The sequence below is a fragment of the Loxodonta africana genome, chromosome 16, assembly GCF_030014295.1.
Source record: "Loxodonta africana isolate mLoxAfr1 chromosome 16, mLoxAfr1.hap2, whole genome shotgun sequence".
Classification (NCBI taxonomy): Eukaryota; Metazoa; Chordata; class Mammalia; order Proboscidea; family Elephantidae; genus Loxodonta; species Loxodonta africana.
The window spans coordinates 81,478,736-81,497,588 of record NC_087357.1 but is presented as its reverse complement, the minus strand read 5'-3'; the positions used below and the strand labels follow the sequence as shown (position 1 = coordinate 81,497,588).

Here is an 18,853-nt window from a genome sequence, read left to right as displayed (position 1 = left end):
AAAATTAAAAAACTTATGGAAAAGTCAGACAAATTCATGGAAAACACAGACCAAAAAATGGAATAATTCAGGAAAGTAATAAAAGAGCAAAATGTCAAAATAAATTAATGACTAGAAATCATACAAAAGCAACAATTAGAAATCCAAAAGATAAACAAGAAGATTTCAGAAATTGACAGTATCATAGAAGGGCTGAGGAGCAGGTTTGAAATGATGGAGTATAGGATCAGCAAAATTGAACACTAACACTTCAATACAACTTCAAGGAAAAATTAGAAAAAAGAGTGAAGAAAAATGAAGAAACCCTGAGAATTATGTGGGACACAATTGAAATAAAAAATTCACAAGTGATCAGAGTTCCAGAACAGGGGGAGAAAATGGGAAACATAGAGAGGATCACTGAAGATTGGCTGACAGAAAATTCCCTAACATCATGAGAGATGAAAAGCTGACCATTCAGGAAAATCAACAAACCCCATATAAGATAGACCCCAAAAGAAAATCACCAAGGCATATCATAATCATACTCACTAAAACCAAAGACAAAGAGACAATCCTGAGAGCACCTTGAGAAAAACGAAAAGTCACATACAGAGGGGAAACAATAAGACTAAGTTCTGATTATTCAGCAGAAACCATGCAGGCAAGAAGACAATGGGATGACATATACAAAACCTTGAAAGAAAAAAATTGTGAACCAAGAATTAATATATCCTGCAAAACTCTCATTCAAATATGATGGTGAAATTAGGACATTTCCAAATTAACAAAAATTAAAGGAATATGTAAAAACCAAACCAAACTTATAAAGAATTATTAAAGACAGCCCTTTGGTCTGAGAACAAACAACATCAGACCACAGCCTGAATCTAGGACACAAGATCATACAAGCTAGTTACCAACTCAGGAAATGAACACTCAAGGACTATCCAAAACGAAAAGAACTACAACAGGTAACTAGAGAGGTTAATCTGTAAATTACTCCAACAACAGAAAAATAAAAGAGGGAATAAATGGTGTAGGTATAGAACTTTCTAATGGAGAAGGAGGCAAGGTGATACCAAGTAATAATAGACTAGTTCAAACGTAGGAAGATAAGGGTAAATTTCAAGGTAACTACAAAGAAAGTTAACAAATCTACTCATCAAAACAAAGAAGAAAATCATAAGGTCTCAGTAAAAACGAAATCTACCAAAACAAAAGAAATGGAAAAAAAAATCCACGAACAAAAGGATTTCAGCACAGGAGAGTAAGAGGAATAAAGAAAACATCAGCACCAGACACACTCACAAAAAAAGCTCTGCAAAATGACAGCAATAAATTCATACCTATCAATAATTACACTGGATGTAAATGGTCTAAATGCACCCATAAAGAGACAGAGAGTAACAGAATGGATAAAAAAAAAAACCTGGATCCATCCATATGCTGTCTACAAGAGACACATCTTAGAACCAAAGATGTAAATTTATTAAAAATCAAAGGATGGAAAACAATATACCAAGCAAACAGCTACCAAAAAAGAGCAGGAGTGGCAATACTAATCTCAGATAAAATACACTTTAAAATGAAATCCACTATAAAAGACAAAGAAGGGACAATTAAAGGGACGATCTATCAGGAAGACATAACCATAATAAACATCTACACAACCAATGACAGGGCTTCAAAATACATGAAACAAACTCTAACAGCACTGACAAGAGAAATTGACAGTTCTATGGCAGTAACAGGAGACTTCAACATACCACTCTTAGTAAAGGACAGAAAGTCTAGAAAGAAACTCAACAAGGATACAGAAGAGCTATAGGGCACAATCAGCCAACTTGACCTCATAGACACATATAGAACACTCCATCCAACGGCTGAAAGTTACACATTCTTTTCCAACACACAACAACCCTCGACAAAATTCAAAACATTGCGATAATGCAAAGTATCTTCTCCGACCACAAGAGCCTCAAGGTAGAAATTAACAACAGAAAGAGCAAGGAAAAAAAAAATCAATTACATGGAAACTGAACACCCTGCTTAAAAATCACTGGGTAATAGAAGAAATCAGGGATGGAATAAAAAAATTCTTAGACTCAAACAAGAATGAAAACACATCATACCAAAACCTTTGAGACACTGCAAAAGCAGTCCTCAGAGCTCGGTTTACACCAATAGATGCACACATCAAAAAAGAAGAAATGGATAAAATCAAAACTAGCTACACAACTTGGACAAAAGAACAGAAAAAAAAAAAAAAACCACAGCCACCAGAAGAAAGCAAATAATAAAGATCAGAAATGAGATAGAGAGAAGAAAAACAATAGAAAGAATCAACAAAACCAAAAGTTGGTTCTTTGAAAGGATCAACAAAATTGACAAACCACTGGCCAAACTGACAAAAGAAAAACAGGAGAGGAAGCAAATAACCCAAATAAGAAATAATATGGGAGACACTGCAACAGATCCAAGGGAAATAAAAAGAATTATAACAAAGTATTATGAAAAACTATAGGGTCGCTATGAGTCGGAATCGACTCAATGGCACTGGGTTTGGTTTGGTTTTTTTATTATGAAAAACTATACTTCAACAAACTTGAAAACCTAGAGGCAATGGACAAATTTCTAGAAATACGCTACCCAAACTAACAGAAAATGATGTTGAAAATCTGAACAGAACCATATCAAGAGAAGAGATTGAAAAGCAAATAAAAGAACTCCCAACAAAAACTAAAAAAAGCCCTGGCCTGCATAGCTTCACTGGAGAATTCTACCAAATATCCAGAGAAGAGCTTACACCAGTACTACTCAAACTATTTCAGAACATAGAAAAGGAAGTGATACTTCCAAATTAACTCTATGAAGCCAACACAACCCTGATACCAAAACCAGGCAAAGACACCACCACCAAAAAAAAAAAAAAAAAAAGAAAATTACAGCCCAATATCACTCATGAATATAGATGCAAAAATTCTCAACAAAATTCTAGCCAATAGAATTCAGCATCATAACAAAAAAATAATACACCATGACCAAGTAGGGTTCATACCAGGTATGAAAGGATGCTTCAACATTAGAAAATCAATCAACATAATTCACCACATAAATAAAAGGAAAGAAAAGAATCACATGATCATCTCAATCGACACAGAAAAGGCATTCGACAAAGCCCAATATCCATTCCTGATGAAAACTCTCAATAAAATAGGTATAGAAGGGAAATTTCTCAACATAGTAAAGGGCATCCATGCAAAACTAGCGGCCAACATCATTCTTAATGGAGAGAGGCTGAAAACATTCCCCTTGAGAACATGAACAAGACAAGGAGGCCCTTTATCATCACACCTATTTAACATTGTGCTGGAAGTCCTAGCTAGAGCAATAAGGAAAGAAAAAGAAATAAATGGCATCCAAATTGGTAATGAAGAAGTTAATCTGTCCATGTTTGCCAATGATATGGTAGAAAATCCAAACACTCCATGAGACAACTGCTGGAACTAATAAAAAGATTCAGCAGAGTAGCAGGATACAAGATAAAGATATAAAAATCAGCTGGGAGGTGGGGCCAAGACCATGGAGTAGCCACACGCTTCCGGTGTTCCCTCTTACAACAACGACCCAAAAAAACAAGTGAAACGATTATCTTTATGACAAGCTGGGTTTGTTTTTTTTTTTTTTTTTTTTAGGAGCCCTGAACAACAAAGGCAAAATTAGAAAATAGACTGAATGGCAGGGGGAGGGAGAGATGGTTCAGAAGTGGAGAAGAGTTGTTGGACCTGAATCGTCGGGATCCCCCAAGCACCATTCCCAGGAGCAACTGCAGCAGGCTGGTGGTCCGGCTGCAGTTTCCTCAGGGAAAAATAGCCAGCCACACAGCTTATTCACACCTCCAGAACCAGAAAAGAACAGCGCTCTCGGCAAAAGCTAACACTTGAGTATATTTTACTGTGTCTCCCACCACCAAGCCAGATTCAGGGGATGTCAATTTCCCTGGGCCTGAGCTAGGCCCTGCTGAGCTCTCTGAGCCATTCTCACAGCCTTGGAGAGGGAATAAATTCACAATTGGGGCAAAAGATTAATTTGTCAGCTCCACTAAGCTGGGGAGCTCAGGACAGAAGTTTCTTCTGTCCAGGCATAAACAGTCCATGGACTTTGAATACTTTTCCCCCCTGCATGGACCTGTGTGGGTCTACTTCAGGAGAATAGGCCCTTGTTGGCAGACTGCAACTGTTTCAGCTGTGCGGTGGAGAGGTGGGTGTTTGATGTTTGACACCACTTTGACTATTAAACAGAGTCCTCACCTACCCACATCAGGGGACTAAGAACTGGTGGCTTCACTCAGGTCATCCAGCCACCCGTTGACAGGGGCTCAAGGATAACTGGTACCTCCCAGTTCTTACAACCAAAAGAATTGAGTGCCCATGGTTCATCTGTAGAATCCACCCATCTGTGCAATCTAGGGAACAGGGATGTGCTTTCCTCAGAGACACTTGGGGGACAGTTGTCAGCTCCCTACCTTGTTCAGAGCATGATCCACTGCTGCAACCAGGTATCAGTACCTATACCAATTGCCCCTGCCCATCTAAGTCTGTAAGACAGAGCCTTTACCACACACTTGATGATCAACTACCTGGACACCTGAGCTGAATCCATACAAGAAAAGTGAATGGACTCCTAGGCTGAAATACCTGATAACAGCTCTAGCCACCTGGTGGCAAGACGTTAGAGCTTCAAAGGCGAAAATAATCAAGTTATCTCACACAAGCAACTTATTTGGGCATACAAAAACAAAACAAAGCAAGAAGCTAGGATACAGTAAGCAAACATAAACTAATACAATAACTTATAGATGGCTCGGAGAAAACAGTCAATATCAAACCACATAAAGAAGCAGACTATGATTGCTTCAACAAGCTCTCAAAACAAAGAGTCACGGGATCTTCTGGATGAAGGTGCCTTCCTGGAATTGACGGATGCAGCATACAAAAGATTAATATACAGAACTCTTCAAAACATCAAGAACGAAATTAGGAAGGAGATCAGGCAATATGCAGAAAAAGCCAAGGAACACACAGATAAAGCAGCTGAAGAAGTTAAAAAGGTTATTCAAGAACACAATGAAAAATTTAATAAGCTGCAAGAATCCATAGAGAGACAGCAATCAGAAATTCAGAGGATTAACAATAAAATTATAGAATTAGGCAACTCAACAGAAAGTCAGAGAAGCAGAACTGAGCAAGTGGAAGGCAGAGTTGGTGAGAATGAAGATGAAGCACTTGGCACCAATATATTTGAAGAAAAAAAGTCAGATAAAAGAATTTTAAAAAATGAAGATACCCTAAGAATCATGTGGGACTCTATCAAGAGGAAAAACCTATGAGCGATTAGAGTACCAGACAGGGAGGGATAATAACAGAAAATACAGAGAGAATTTTGAAGATTTGTCGGGAGAACACTTCCCTGATATCGTGAAAGATATCTATCCAAGATGATCATCAAATTCCAGATAAGGTAGGTCTTAAAATAAAGTCACCAAGACATATTATAATCAAACTTGCCAAAACAAAAAATAAAGATTTTTTAGAGCAGGTAGTGATCGATGAAAAGTCACCTACAGAGAGTCAGTAAGAATAAGCTTGGACTACTTGGAGAAACCATGCAGGCAAGAAGGCAAAGGGATGACTTATATAAAGCATTGAAGGAAAAAAACTGCCAGCCAAGAATCATATATCCAGCAAAACTGTCTCTCAAATATAAAGGTGAATTTAGGACATTTCCAGCTAAACAGAAGTTTAGGGAATTTGTAAAAACAAAACAAAAGCTACAAGAAATACTAAAGGGAGTTCTTTGGTTAGAAAATCAATAATATCAGCTATCAACCCAAGACTAGAATACCCGATAGAGCAATCAGATGTCAACCCAGATGTGAAAAATCAGAAAAATAAATCAAGTTAAAAAAAAAAACCACTCAAAACAGGGGAACAGTGATGTCATTAGGCAAAAGAATAAAACAATAAAGAGGGACTAAGAAATGTAGTCAAAGATCTTTCATATGGAGAGGAAGACAAGGATATATAAACAAATAAAATTTAGGTTTAAACTTAGAAAAATAGGGGTAAATATTAAGGTAACTACAAAGGAGACTAACAATCCTACTCATCAAAATAAAATACAAGAAAAAAATAGAGACTCAGCAGAAACTAAATCAAGAACAATGAATAAGAGGAAAACACAACATATACAGATAAACTACTCAGCACAAAAATTAAGCGGGAAAAAGAAACTGTCAACAACACACACAAAAAGACATCAAAATGACAGCATTAAACTCATACCTATCTATAATTATGCTGAACATAAATGGACTAAATGCACCAATAAAGAGACAGAGAGTGGCAGAATACATAAAAAAAGAGGATCCATCGATATGCTCCCTACAAGAGACACACCTTAGACTTAGAGACAAAAACAAACTAAAACTCAGAGGATAGGAAAAAAATACATCAAGCAGACAACAATCATAAAAGAGCAGGAGTGGCAATATCAATTTCTGACAAAATAGATTTTTTAAAGTTAAATGCACCACAAAGGATAAGGAAGGACAGTATACAATGATCAAAGGGACAATATACCAAGAACATATACTCATATAAAATATTTATGCACCTAATGACAGGGTTACAAGATACATAAAACAAACTCTAACGGCATTGAAAAGTGAGATAGACAGCTCCACAATTATAGTAGGAGACTTCAACATACCACTTTCAGTGAAGGACAGAACGTCCAGAAAGAAGCTCAATAAAGACACGGAAGTTCTAAATGCCACAATAAACCAACTTGACCTCATAGACATAAACAGAACACTCCACCCAAGAGCAAACAAGTATATTTTCTTTTCTAGTGCACATGGAACATTCTCTAGAATAGACCACATATTAGGTCATAAAGCAAGCCTTAGCAGAATCCAAAACATCAAAATATTATGAAGTATCTTCTCTGATCCTAAGGCCATAAAAGTAGAAATCAGTAACAGAAAAAGCAGGGAAAAGAAATCAAACACTTGGAAACTGAACAATACCTTGCTAAAAAACAACTGGGTTATAGAAGACACCAAGGATGGAATAAAGAAATTCATAGAAAACAGTGAGAATGAAACACTTCCTATCAGAAACTTTGGGACACAGTGAAAGCAGTGCTCAGAGGTCAATTTATATCAACAAATGCACACATACAGAAAGAAGATAGGGCCAAAATCAAAGAATTATCCCTACAACTAGAACAAATAGAAAGAGAGGAATAAAAGAAACCTCAGACACGAGAAGAAAACATATAATAAAAATTAGAGCAGAATTAAATGAAATAGAAAACAGAAAAAACAATCGAAAGAGTTAACAAGACCAAAAGCTGGTTCTTTGAAAAAATTAACAAAATTGATAGACCTTTGGCCAAACTGACAAAAGAAAAACAGGAGAGGAAGCAAATAACCCAAATAAGAAATGAGATGGGTGATATCACAACAGACCCAACTGAAATTAAAAGAATCATATCAGATTACTATCAAAAATTATACTCTAACAAATTTGAACTCTTAGAAGAAATGGCTGAATTCCTAGAAACACACTACCTACTTAAACTAACACAAACAGAGGTAGAACAACTAAATAGGCCCATAACAAAAGAAGAGATTGAAAAGGTAATCAAAAAGCTCCCTACAAACAAAAGCCTTTGCCCTGAAGGCTTCGCTGCAGAGTTTTACCAGACTTTCAGAGAAGAGTTAACACCATTACTACTAAAGGTATTTCAGAGCATAGAAAAGGATGGAATACTCCCAAATTCATTCTATGAAGCCAGCATATCCCTGATACCAAAACCAGCTAAAGACACCACAGAAAAAGAAAATTACAGAGCTATATCCCTCATGAACGCAGATGCAAAAATCCTCAACAAAATTCTAGCCAATAGAATTCCACAATGTATCAAAAAATAATTCACCATGACCAAGTGGGATTCATACCAGGTATGCAGGGATGGTTCAACATTAGAAAAACAATTAAATAAGGCAAAAGACAAGAACCACATGATCTTATGAATTGATGCAGAAAAGGCATTTGACAAATTTCAACACCCATTCATGATAAAAACTCTCAGCAAAATAGGAATAGAAGGAAAATTCCTCAACATAATAAAGGGCATTTATACAAAGCCAACAGCCAACACTATCTTAAATGGAGAGAGTGTGAAAGCATTCCTCTTGAGATTGGGAGCCAGACAAGGATGCCGTTTATCACCACTCTTATTCAACATTGTGCTGGAGGTTCTAGCCAGAGCAATTAGACTAGATAAAGAAATAAAGGGCATCCAGATGGGTAAGGAAGAAGTAAAAGTATCTCTATTTCCAGGTGACATGATCTTATACATAGAAACCCTAAAGAATCCTCCAGAAAACTACTGAAACTAAAAGAAGAGTTCAGCAGAGTATCTGAATACAGGATAAACATACAAAAATCAGTTGGATTCATCTACACCAACAAAAAGAACACCGAAGAGAAAATCACCAAATCAATACCATTTACAGTAGTCCCCAAGAAGATAAAATACTTAGGGATAAATCTAACCAGAGACGTAAAAGACCTATGCAAAGAAAACTACAAGACACTACTGCAAGAAACCAAAAGAGACCTACGTAACTGGAAAAACATACCTTGTTCGTGGATAGGAAGACTTAATATTGTAAAAATATCTATTCTAGCAAAAGTAATCTATAGATACAATGCAATTCTGATCCAAATTCCAGTGACATGTTTTAATGAGATGGAGAAAGAAATCACCAACTTCGCATGGAATGGAAAGAGGCCCTGGATTAGGAAAGCATTACTGAAAAAGAAGAACAAAGTGGGAGGCCTTACTCTATCTGATTTTAGAACCTATTATACCACCACAGTAGTCAAAACAGCTTGTTACTAGTACAACTGATGCATAGACCAAAGGAACAGAATTGAGAATCCAGACATAAATCCATCCACATATGAGCAGTTGATATTTGACAAAGGCTCAAAGTCAGTTAAATAAGGAAACGACAGTCTTTTTAACAAATGGTGCTGGCATAACTGGATGTCCATCTGCAAAAAAATGAGTCAAGACCCATATCTCACACCATGCACAAAAAACGAACTCAAAATGGATCAAAGACCTCAATATAAAATCTAAAACATTAAAGATCATGGCAGGAAAAATACGGACAATGCTAGGAGCCCTAATACATGGCATAAACAGTATACAAAACAATGCAGAAGACAAACTAGACAACTGGGAGCTCCTAAAAATCAAATATCTATGGTCATCTAAAGACTTCACCAAAACAGTAAAATGTTTACCTACAGACTGGGAAAAAGTTTTTAGCTATGACATTTCCATTCAGCGTCTGATCTCTAAAATCTACAGGATGCTGCAAAAACTCAACTACAAAAAGACAAACAACCCAAATAAAAAATGGGCAAACAATATGAACAGGACCTTCACTAAAGAAGACATTCAGGTAGCTAACAGATACATGAGGAAATCATTAGCCATTAGAGAAATGCAAATCAAAACTACAATGAGATTGCATCTCACTCCAAAAGGCTGGCATTAATCCAAAAAAACACAAAATAATAAATGTTGGAGAGGTTATGGAGAGACTGGAACACTTATACACTGTTGGTGTGAATGTAAAATGGTACGACCACTTTGGAAATCGATTTGGTGCTTTCTTTAAAAACTAGCAATAGAACTACCATAGGATCCAGTGTTCCCACTCCTTGGAGTACATCCTAGAGAAATAAGAGCCTTTATGCAAACAGATATATGCATACCCATGTTCATTGCAGCACTGTTTACAATAGCAAAAAGATGGAAGCAACCAAGATGCCCATCAATGCATGAGTGGATAAATAAATTATTGTGTATTCATACAATGGAATACTATGCATCAAAAAAGAACAATGATGAATCCATGAAACATTTCATAACATGGAGGAATCTGGAAGGCATTATGCTGAGTGAAATTAATAAGTTGCAAAAGGACAAATATTGCATGATACCACTACTATAAGGGCCCAAAAAATAGTTTAAACAGAGAAGAAAATATTCTTTGATGGTTAGGAGAACGGGGAGTGAGGGAAGGAGGGAGAGGTTTTGACTAAGTAGGTATTAGATTAGGACTATTTTATGAGAAGGGAAAGACAACACACAATACAGGAGAGGTCAGCACAACTGTACTAAACCAAAAGCAATGAAGTTTCCTGAAAAAACTGAACGCTTCAAAGGCCAGCGTAGCAGGGGTGGGGGGTTGGGGACCACGGTTTCAAGGGAAATCTAGTCAAGTGGCATAATAATATCTATTAAGAACACATTCTGCATCCCACTTTGGAGAGTGGCGTCTGGGGTCTTAAACGCTAGCAAGCGGCCATCTAAGATGCATCATCTGGTCTTAGTCCACCTGGAGCAAAGGAGAATGAAGAACACCAAAGACACAAAGTAATTACGAGCTCAAGAGACAGAAAGGGCCACATAAACCAGAGACTATATTAGCCTGAGACCAGAAGAATTAGAGGATGCCCGGCTACAACCAATGACTGCCCTGACAGAGAAGACAACAGAGAACCCCTGAGGGAGCAGGAGAACAGTGGGATGCAGACTCCAAATTCTCATGAAAAGACCAGACTTAATGATTTGACTGAGACTAGAGGGACCTCAGAGGTCATCGTCCCAGAACCTTCTGTTAGCCCAAGACAGGAACCATTCCCAAAGCCAACTCTTCAGATGGGGATTGGACTGGACTATGTGATAGAAAATATTCTGGTGAAGAGTGAGCTTCTTAGATCAAGTAGACACATGAGACTATGTGGGCAGCTCCCGTCTGGAGGAGAGATGAGAGGGCAGAGGAGGTTAGAAGCAGGCCGAATGGACACAAATATAGAGGGTGGAGAGAAGGAGTGTGCTGTCTCATTAGTGGGAGAGCAGCTAGGAGTATATAGCAAGGTGTATGTAAATTTTTGTATGAGCGGCTGGCTTGATTTGTAAACTTTCACTTAAGGCACACACACACACAAAAAAAAATCAGAAAAAACAATCAGTTGGATTCCTATACACCAATAAAGAGAACAGTGAAAAGGAAATCAGGAAAACAATACCATTTATTGTTCCCCTAAAAAGAAACAAAAAAAGTATGAATAAATCTAACCAGGGATGTAAAAGACCTATACGAGGAAAACTATAAAACACTACCAAAACAAACCAAAAAAGATCTACATAAATGGGACAACATACCAGGCTCATGGATAGATAGACTCAACATTGTGAAATTGACAATTCTACCCAAAGCAATTTACAAATACAATGCAATCTCGATCCAGATACCAACAACATTCTTGAAAGAGATGGAAAAACTAATCATTAACTTTGTATGGAAAGGGAAGAAGCCCCAGATAAGTAAAGCACTATTGAAGAGGAAGAATCAAGTAGGAGTACTTACACTACCTGACCTCAGAATCTTCTATACAGCCTGGTACTCGTACAATGACAGATACATTGACCAATGGGACAGAATTGAGAACCCACACGTAAACCCATTTACCCACAGTCACCTGATCTTTTACAAGGGCCCAATGTCCATCAGTTGGGGAAAAGACAGCCTTTTTAATAAATGGCACTGGCAAAACTGGATGTCGTCTGCAAAAAAATGAAACTCATACCTCACACCATATACAAAAACTAATTCAAAATGGATCAAAGACCTAAATATAAAGCTAAAAACTATAAAGTTCATAGAAGAAAAAATAGGATCAACACTAGAGCCCCCAATACACAGCGCTAACAGGTCACAAACCATAACAAAAAACACACAAACTCCAGAAGATAAGCTAGATAAACGGGATCTTCTAAAAAGTAAACACTATGATCCACAAAAGACTTCATCAAAATAGTAAAAAGAGAACCTACAAACTGGGAAAAAAAAATTTTGGCTATGAGAAATCGGACGAAAGCCTAATCTCTAAAATGTATAAGAAAATCCAACACCTCTACAACAAAAAGAGAAATAATCCAATTAAAAAATGGGCAAAGGAAATGAACAGGCACTTAAGATGTTGAAGCAGCCAACGGATACATGACGAAATGCTTTTGATCACTTGCCATTACAGAAATGCAAATTAAAACCACAATGGATACCGTCTCACCCCGGCATTACTGGCTCCAATCAGAAAAACAGGAAATAACAAATGTTGCAGAGTCTGCGGGGAGATTGGAACTCTTATGCATTGCTGGTGGGAATGCAAAATGATACAACCATTTTGGAAAACAATATGGTGCTTCCTTAGAAAGCTAGAAATGGAAATACCATATGATCCAGCTTTCCCACTCCTAGGAATATATCCTAGAGAATTAAGAGTCATCACACGAATAGGCGTATGCATGCCCAGGCTCACTGCCGCACTGTTCACAATCGCAAAAAGATGGAAACAACCTAGATGCCCATCATCAGATGAACAAACTATGGTACATACACACAATGGATAAAGAACAATGATGAATCTGTGAAGCACCTCATAACATGGATGAATCTGGAGGGCATCATGCTGAGTGAAATAAGTCAATTGCAAAAGGACAAATATTCTATGAGACCACTACTGTAAAAACTCATGAAAAGGTTTACACACAGAAAGAGTCTTTGATGGTTACAAGGGAGGGAAGGGATGGGGATGGAAAAACACTAAATAGACAATAAATAAGTGGTAACTTTGGTGAAGGGTAAGACAGTACACAATACAGGGGAAGCCAGCACAACCTATACAAGGCAAAGTCATGGCAGCTCCATAGACACATCCAAACTCCCTGAGGGACAAAACTGCTGGGCTGAGGGCTGTGGGGACCATGGTCTCAGGGGACATCTAGCTCAGTTGGCATAACATATTTTATAAAGAAAATGTTCTACATTCTACTTTGGTGAGTAGCATCCGGGTTTTAAAAGTCTGTGAGCGCCCATCTAAGATACTCCACTGGTCTCACCCCTTTGGGATCAAGGGAGAATGAACAAAACTAAACATACAAGGGAAAGATTAGTCCAAAGGACTAATGGACCGCATCTACCACGGCCTGCACCAGATTGAGTCCAACACAACTAGGATGTGCCCAGCTACCACCACTGACTGCTCTGAGAGGGATCACAATAGAGGGTCCCGGACAGAGCTGGAGAAAAATGTAGACCAAAATTCTAATTCACAAAAAAAGACGAGACTTACTGGCCTGACAGAGACTGGAGAAACCCCGAGCATATGGCCCCCGGACACCCTTTTAAGTTCAGTAATGAAGTCACTCCCGATATTCACCCTTCAGCCAAAGATTAGACAGGCCCATAAAACAAAATGGAAATAAAGGGTCACACCAGCCCAGGGGCAAGGACTAGAAGGTAGGAGGGGACAGGAAAGCAGGTAATAGGGAACCCATGGTCGAGAAGGGAGAGTATTGACATGTTGCGGGGTTGTTAACCAACATAATAAAACAATATGTGTATTGCTCTTTAATGAGAAGACAGTTTGTTCTGTAAACCTTCACCCAGAGTAGAAAATAAAGAAAAAATGGGTAAATGATTTGGAAGAGAACTTTCTCAGTATATATAAGAACTTATACTACTTGATTTAGTAATTTCATTTATGATCATCTATCCTAAGGAAATGGAGTCCTGGCAGCACAGTGGTTAAATGCTCGGCTGCTAACCAAAAGGTTGGCAGTTCGAATCAACCAGCTGCTCCTTGGAAACCCTATGGGGCAGTTCTACTCTGTCCCATACGGTAGCTATGAGACAAAACCGACTCACTGGCAATGTTTTTTTTTTTTTTTTTTTTAATTCTAAGGAAATAATAATGCATAAAAACTTCATGCACAAAGTTTTTTGTTGTTTATAATAATAAAAATTAGAAGCACCCTAAATGTTCAGTCAGGCTGGGTACTTAAGTAAATTATGATGTTGTTAGACGCCATTGAGTCAGTTCCGACTCCTAGCGACCCTATGTGCCACAGAAGGAACACTGCCCAGTCCTGCACATGCTCACAATTGTTGTTATGCTTGAGCCCCTTATTGCAGCCACTGTGTCAATCCATCTCGTTGAGGGTCTTTCTCTTTTCCACTGACCCTGTACTTGAAGCATGATGTCCTTCTCCAGGGACTGATCCCTCAACATGTCCAAAGCATGTAAGAGGTAGTCTTGCCATCCTCGCTTCTAAAGAGCACTCTGGTTGTACTTCTTCCAAGACAGATTTGTTCATTCTTTGGGCAGTCAGTGGTATATTCAATACTCCTCTCCAGCACCACAATTCAAAGGCACCAATTCTTCGGTCTTCCTTATGCATTGTCCAGCTTTCACATGCATATGATGCAACTGAAAATACCATGGCTTGGGTCAGGTGCACCTTAGTCTTCAAGGTGATATCTTTGCTTTTCCACACTTTAAAGAGGTCCTTTGCAGCCTATTTGCCCAATGCAATGAGTCTTTTGATTTCTTGACTACTGCTTCCATGGGTGTTGATTGTGGATCCAAGTAAAATGAAATTCTTGACAACTTCAATCTTTTCTCCTTTTATCATGATGTTACTTATCGGTCCAGTTGTGAGGATTTTTGTTTTCTTTATGCTGAGGTGTATGTAATCCATACTGAAGGCTGTGGTCTTTGATCTTCATCAGTAAGTGCTTCAAGTCCTCTTCACTTTCAGCAAGCAAGATTGTATCATGGGCATATCACAAGTTGTTAATGAGTCTTCCACCTGTTCTGATGCCCCATTCTTCATATAGCCCAGCTTCTTGGATTATTTGCTCAGTATACAGATTGATTAAGCATGGTGAAACAATACAACCCTGACACACACCTTTCCTGACTTTAAAACACACAGTATCCCCTTGTTATGCTCAAGCAATTGCCTCTTGATCTATGTACAGGTTCCTCATGAGCACAATTAAGTGTTCTGGAACTCCCATTCTCTGCAATGTTATCCATAATTTGCGTACCCAATAAAACACAGATAAACATCTTTCTGGTATTCTCTGCTTTCAGCCAGGATCCACCTGACATCAGCAATGATATCCCTGGTTCCACATCCTCTTCTGAATCTGGCCTGAATTTCTGGCAGTTCCCTGTCGATACACTTTTGCAACCAGTTTTGAATGATCTTCAGCAAAATTTTGCTTGCATGTGATATTAATGATATTGTCCTATAATCTCCACATTCAGTTGGATCACCTTTCTTGGAAATAGGCACAAATATGGATCTCTTCCAGTTGGTTGGCTAGGTAGCTGTCTTCCAAATTTCTTGCCATAGATGAGTGAGCACTTCCAGTGCCGCATCTGTTTTGAAACATTTCAACTGATATTCCATCAATTCCTGGAGCCTTGTTATTCGCCAATGCCTTCAGTGCAGCTTGGACTTCTTCCTTCAGTACCATCAATTCCTGATCATATGCTACCTCTTGAAATGGCTGAACCTCGACCAATTCTTTTTGGTATATTGACTCTGTGTATTCCTCACATCTTCTTTTGATGCTTCCTGCGTCGTTTAATATTTTCCCCACAGAATCCTTCACTGTTGCAACTTGAGGCTTGAATTTTTCATTCAGTTCTTTCAGCTTGAGAAATGTTGAGCATGTTCTTCCCTTTTGGTTTTCTATCTCCAGCTCTTTGCACATGCCATCATAATACTTTACATTGTCTTCTCACGCCACCCTTTCAAATCTGTTCAGTTCTCTTACTTCCTTGTTTCTTCCTCTTGCTTTAGCTGCTCAACATTCAAAAGCAAGTTTCTGAGTCTCTTCTGACATCCATTTTGGACTTTTCTTTCCTGTCTTTTTAATGACCTCTTGCTTTGTTCGTGTATGATGCCCTTGATGTCATTCGGCAACTGGCCTGGTCTTCAGTCATTAGATTAGTGTTCAATGCGTCAAATCTACTCTAGAATGGTCTCTAAATTCAGGTGGGATATACTCAAGGCTGTACTTTGGCTCTCTAATTTTCTTCAGTTTCAACTTGAACTTGCATATGAGCAACTGATGATCTGTTCCACAATCAGCCCCTGGTCTTGTTCTGGCTTATGGTATTGAGCTTTTCCATCGTCTCTTTCCACAGATGTAGTCAATTTAAGTCCTGTATATTCCATCTGGCAAGGTCCATGTGTATGTTGGTGAAAAAAGGTATTCACAATAAAGAAGTCGTTGGTCTTGCAAATTTCAATCATGCGATCTCTGGCATCGTTTCTATCACCAAGGCCATATTTTCCAACTACCCATCCTTCTTTGTTTCCAACTTTTGAATTCCAATCACCAGTAATTATCAATGCATCCTGATTGCATGTTCGATCAATTTCAGACTGCAGAAGTTGGTAAAAATCTTCAGTTTCTTCATCTTTGGCCTTAGTGGTTGGTGCATAAATTTGAATAGTAGTCCTATTAAATGGTCTTCCTTGTAGGCGTATGGATATTATCCCATCACTGACAGGGTTGTACTTCAGGATAGATCTTGAAATGTCCTTTTTGATGCAATGCCATTCTTCTTTAAGTTTTCATTCCTGGCATAGTAGACTATATGATTGTCCAATTCAAAATGGCCAGTACCAGTCCATTCCAGCTCACCAATGCCTAGGATATCAATCTTTATGCATGCCATTTCATTTTTGATGATTTCCAATTTTCGTAGATTCATACTTAGCACATTTCAGTTTCTGATTATTAATGGATGTTTGCAGCTGTTTCTTCTCATTTTGAGTTGTGCCACATTAGCAAATAAAGGTCTCAAAAGCTTGACTCCATCCATGGCATTAAGGTCGCCTCTATTTTGAGGAGACATAAAGTAAATTATGGTACATCTCTACAATGGAATATTATATAAAAACCAGAATGATGTTTATGATGAGATTTTTAAGACCTGGGGAAATGAATCCCTACACAGTAAGGAAAAACAACAAAAAAAGCAGGATGTAAAGTCGTATGTTGTTGTTGTTGTTGTTGTTGTTAGGTGTCATCCAGTTGGTACTGTTAGTGATCCTCTGTACAACAAAACGAAACACTGCCTGGTCCTGTGCCATCCTCACAATCATTGTTATGCCTGAGTCCATTCTGCAGCCACTGTGTCAATCCATCTACTTCAGGGTCTTCCGTAGTCATATATATAATATAAACTCAAACAACTCAGAGTGAAACTGCATGAGTTATGGGTATTTTCCTGTTTCTGATAAATTTCTGTATTTTCTACAATGACTGTGCCCTTTTTCCTTTCTTTTGCTTTACTGTCTTAAAAAAGAAAAGACTATTAACATATTACATGTTTCTTGCAATAAGTTAAATTATAGAAGGATATGTAGAAAAGTGTAACAACCCCACCAGCAATGCATGAAGGTTCCATTTCTCCACATCCTCATAATATTTGTTATTATCTGTCTTTTCTATTATAGCCATTGTAATAGGTATGAAGTAGTATCTTGCTGTGATTTTGATTTCCCTAATGACAAATGAGGAGCCCTGGTGGTGCAGTGGTTAACAGCTCGACCACAAACCAAAAGGTCAGCAGTTTGAATCCACCAGCTCCTCCTTAGAAACCTTATGGGGCAGTTCTACTCTGTCCCGTAGGGTTGCTATGATCGGAATTGACTAGACAGCAACGGGTTTGGTTTTGATTAATGGCTAATGATGTTGAGTATCTTTTCATTTGCTTATTGGCCATTCATATATCTTCTTTGGAGAAGTATCTATTAAAATCCTTTGCTAATTTTAAAACTGAGTTGTTTGTGTTTTTATTATTAAGTTGTAAGAACTCTTTATGTTTTGGATACAAGTCCATTATTAGATATATGATTTGCAAATATTTTCTCCCATTTTGTGAGTTATCTTTTTACTTTCTGTATAGTGATATTTTAAGCACAAAAGTTTAAATTTTATCATTTTTTTCCCTCTTATTGCTTATGCTTTCGGCGTCATATCTAAGAAATCATTGCCTAGCCCATAGTTTGAAGATTTACTCCCAGTCTTTCTTCCATGATTTTTATAGTACTAGCTCTTATATTTAGGTCTATGACTAATTTTGAGTTAATTTTTGCATTCAGTGTAAGGTAGGGGGTCCAACTTTACTCTTGTGCATGTGGATATCCTGTGGATTTTCAGCAAATGGTGTCCCAGCTCCATTTGTTGACAATACTATTCTTTTCCTACTGAATTATTTTTGTACCCTTTTCAAAAATTAATTGGCCGCAAATATAAAAGTTTATTTTTGGATTTTCAATTCTGTTCCATTGATCTATATGTCTATGTAGTTTGCCAGTACTACACTGTCTTGATTACAGCTGCTGTGTAGTAAGTTTTTATACAGGGAAGTGTGAGTACTCAACTTTGTTCTTGTTTTTTGAGATTGTGTTGGCTACTCTGGGTCCCTTTTATTTACATGTAAATCGTACGATCAGCTTGTCAATTTCTGCAAAAAAGCCAGAAGTCATTTTGATAGGATTGTGTTTATCCTGTTGGTAAATTTGAGGAGTAATTACCATCTTAACAATATTAAGTTTCTGATCCATGAATATGGATTGTCTTTCAATTTATTTAGATCTTTTATTTCTTTCCACATGTTTTGTAGTTTTCAGCGTACAAGTCTTGGACTTTTGTTAAATTTATTCATAAATATTTTATTTCTTTTGGTGCTATTGTAAATGAAATTGTTTTCTTAATTTTATTTTTTCAGATTGTTTATTGCTAATATTTAGAAAAACAATTGATATTTGTATATTGATCTTGTATCCTGCACCCTTGCTGAATGTGTTTATTAGTCCTAATACTTTTTAGTAAATTCCTTAG

The 18,853-nt window shown here is 37.6% G+C and overlaps 1 protein-coding gene across 3 annotated transcripts in view; it reads right to left on the bottom strand.

Moving 5' to 3' along the window:
- ALOX5 (arachidonate 5-lipoxygenase) overlaps positions 1-18,853 on the bottom strand; it is a 75,686-nt gene that overhangs the window by 41,143 nt on the left and 15,690 nt on the right. The gene's annotated exons all lie outside the window — the stretch shown is intronic.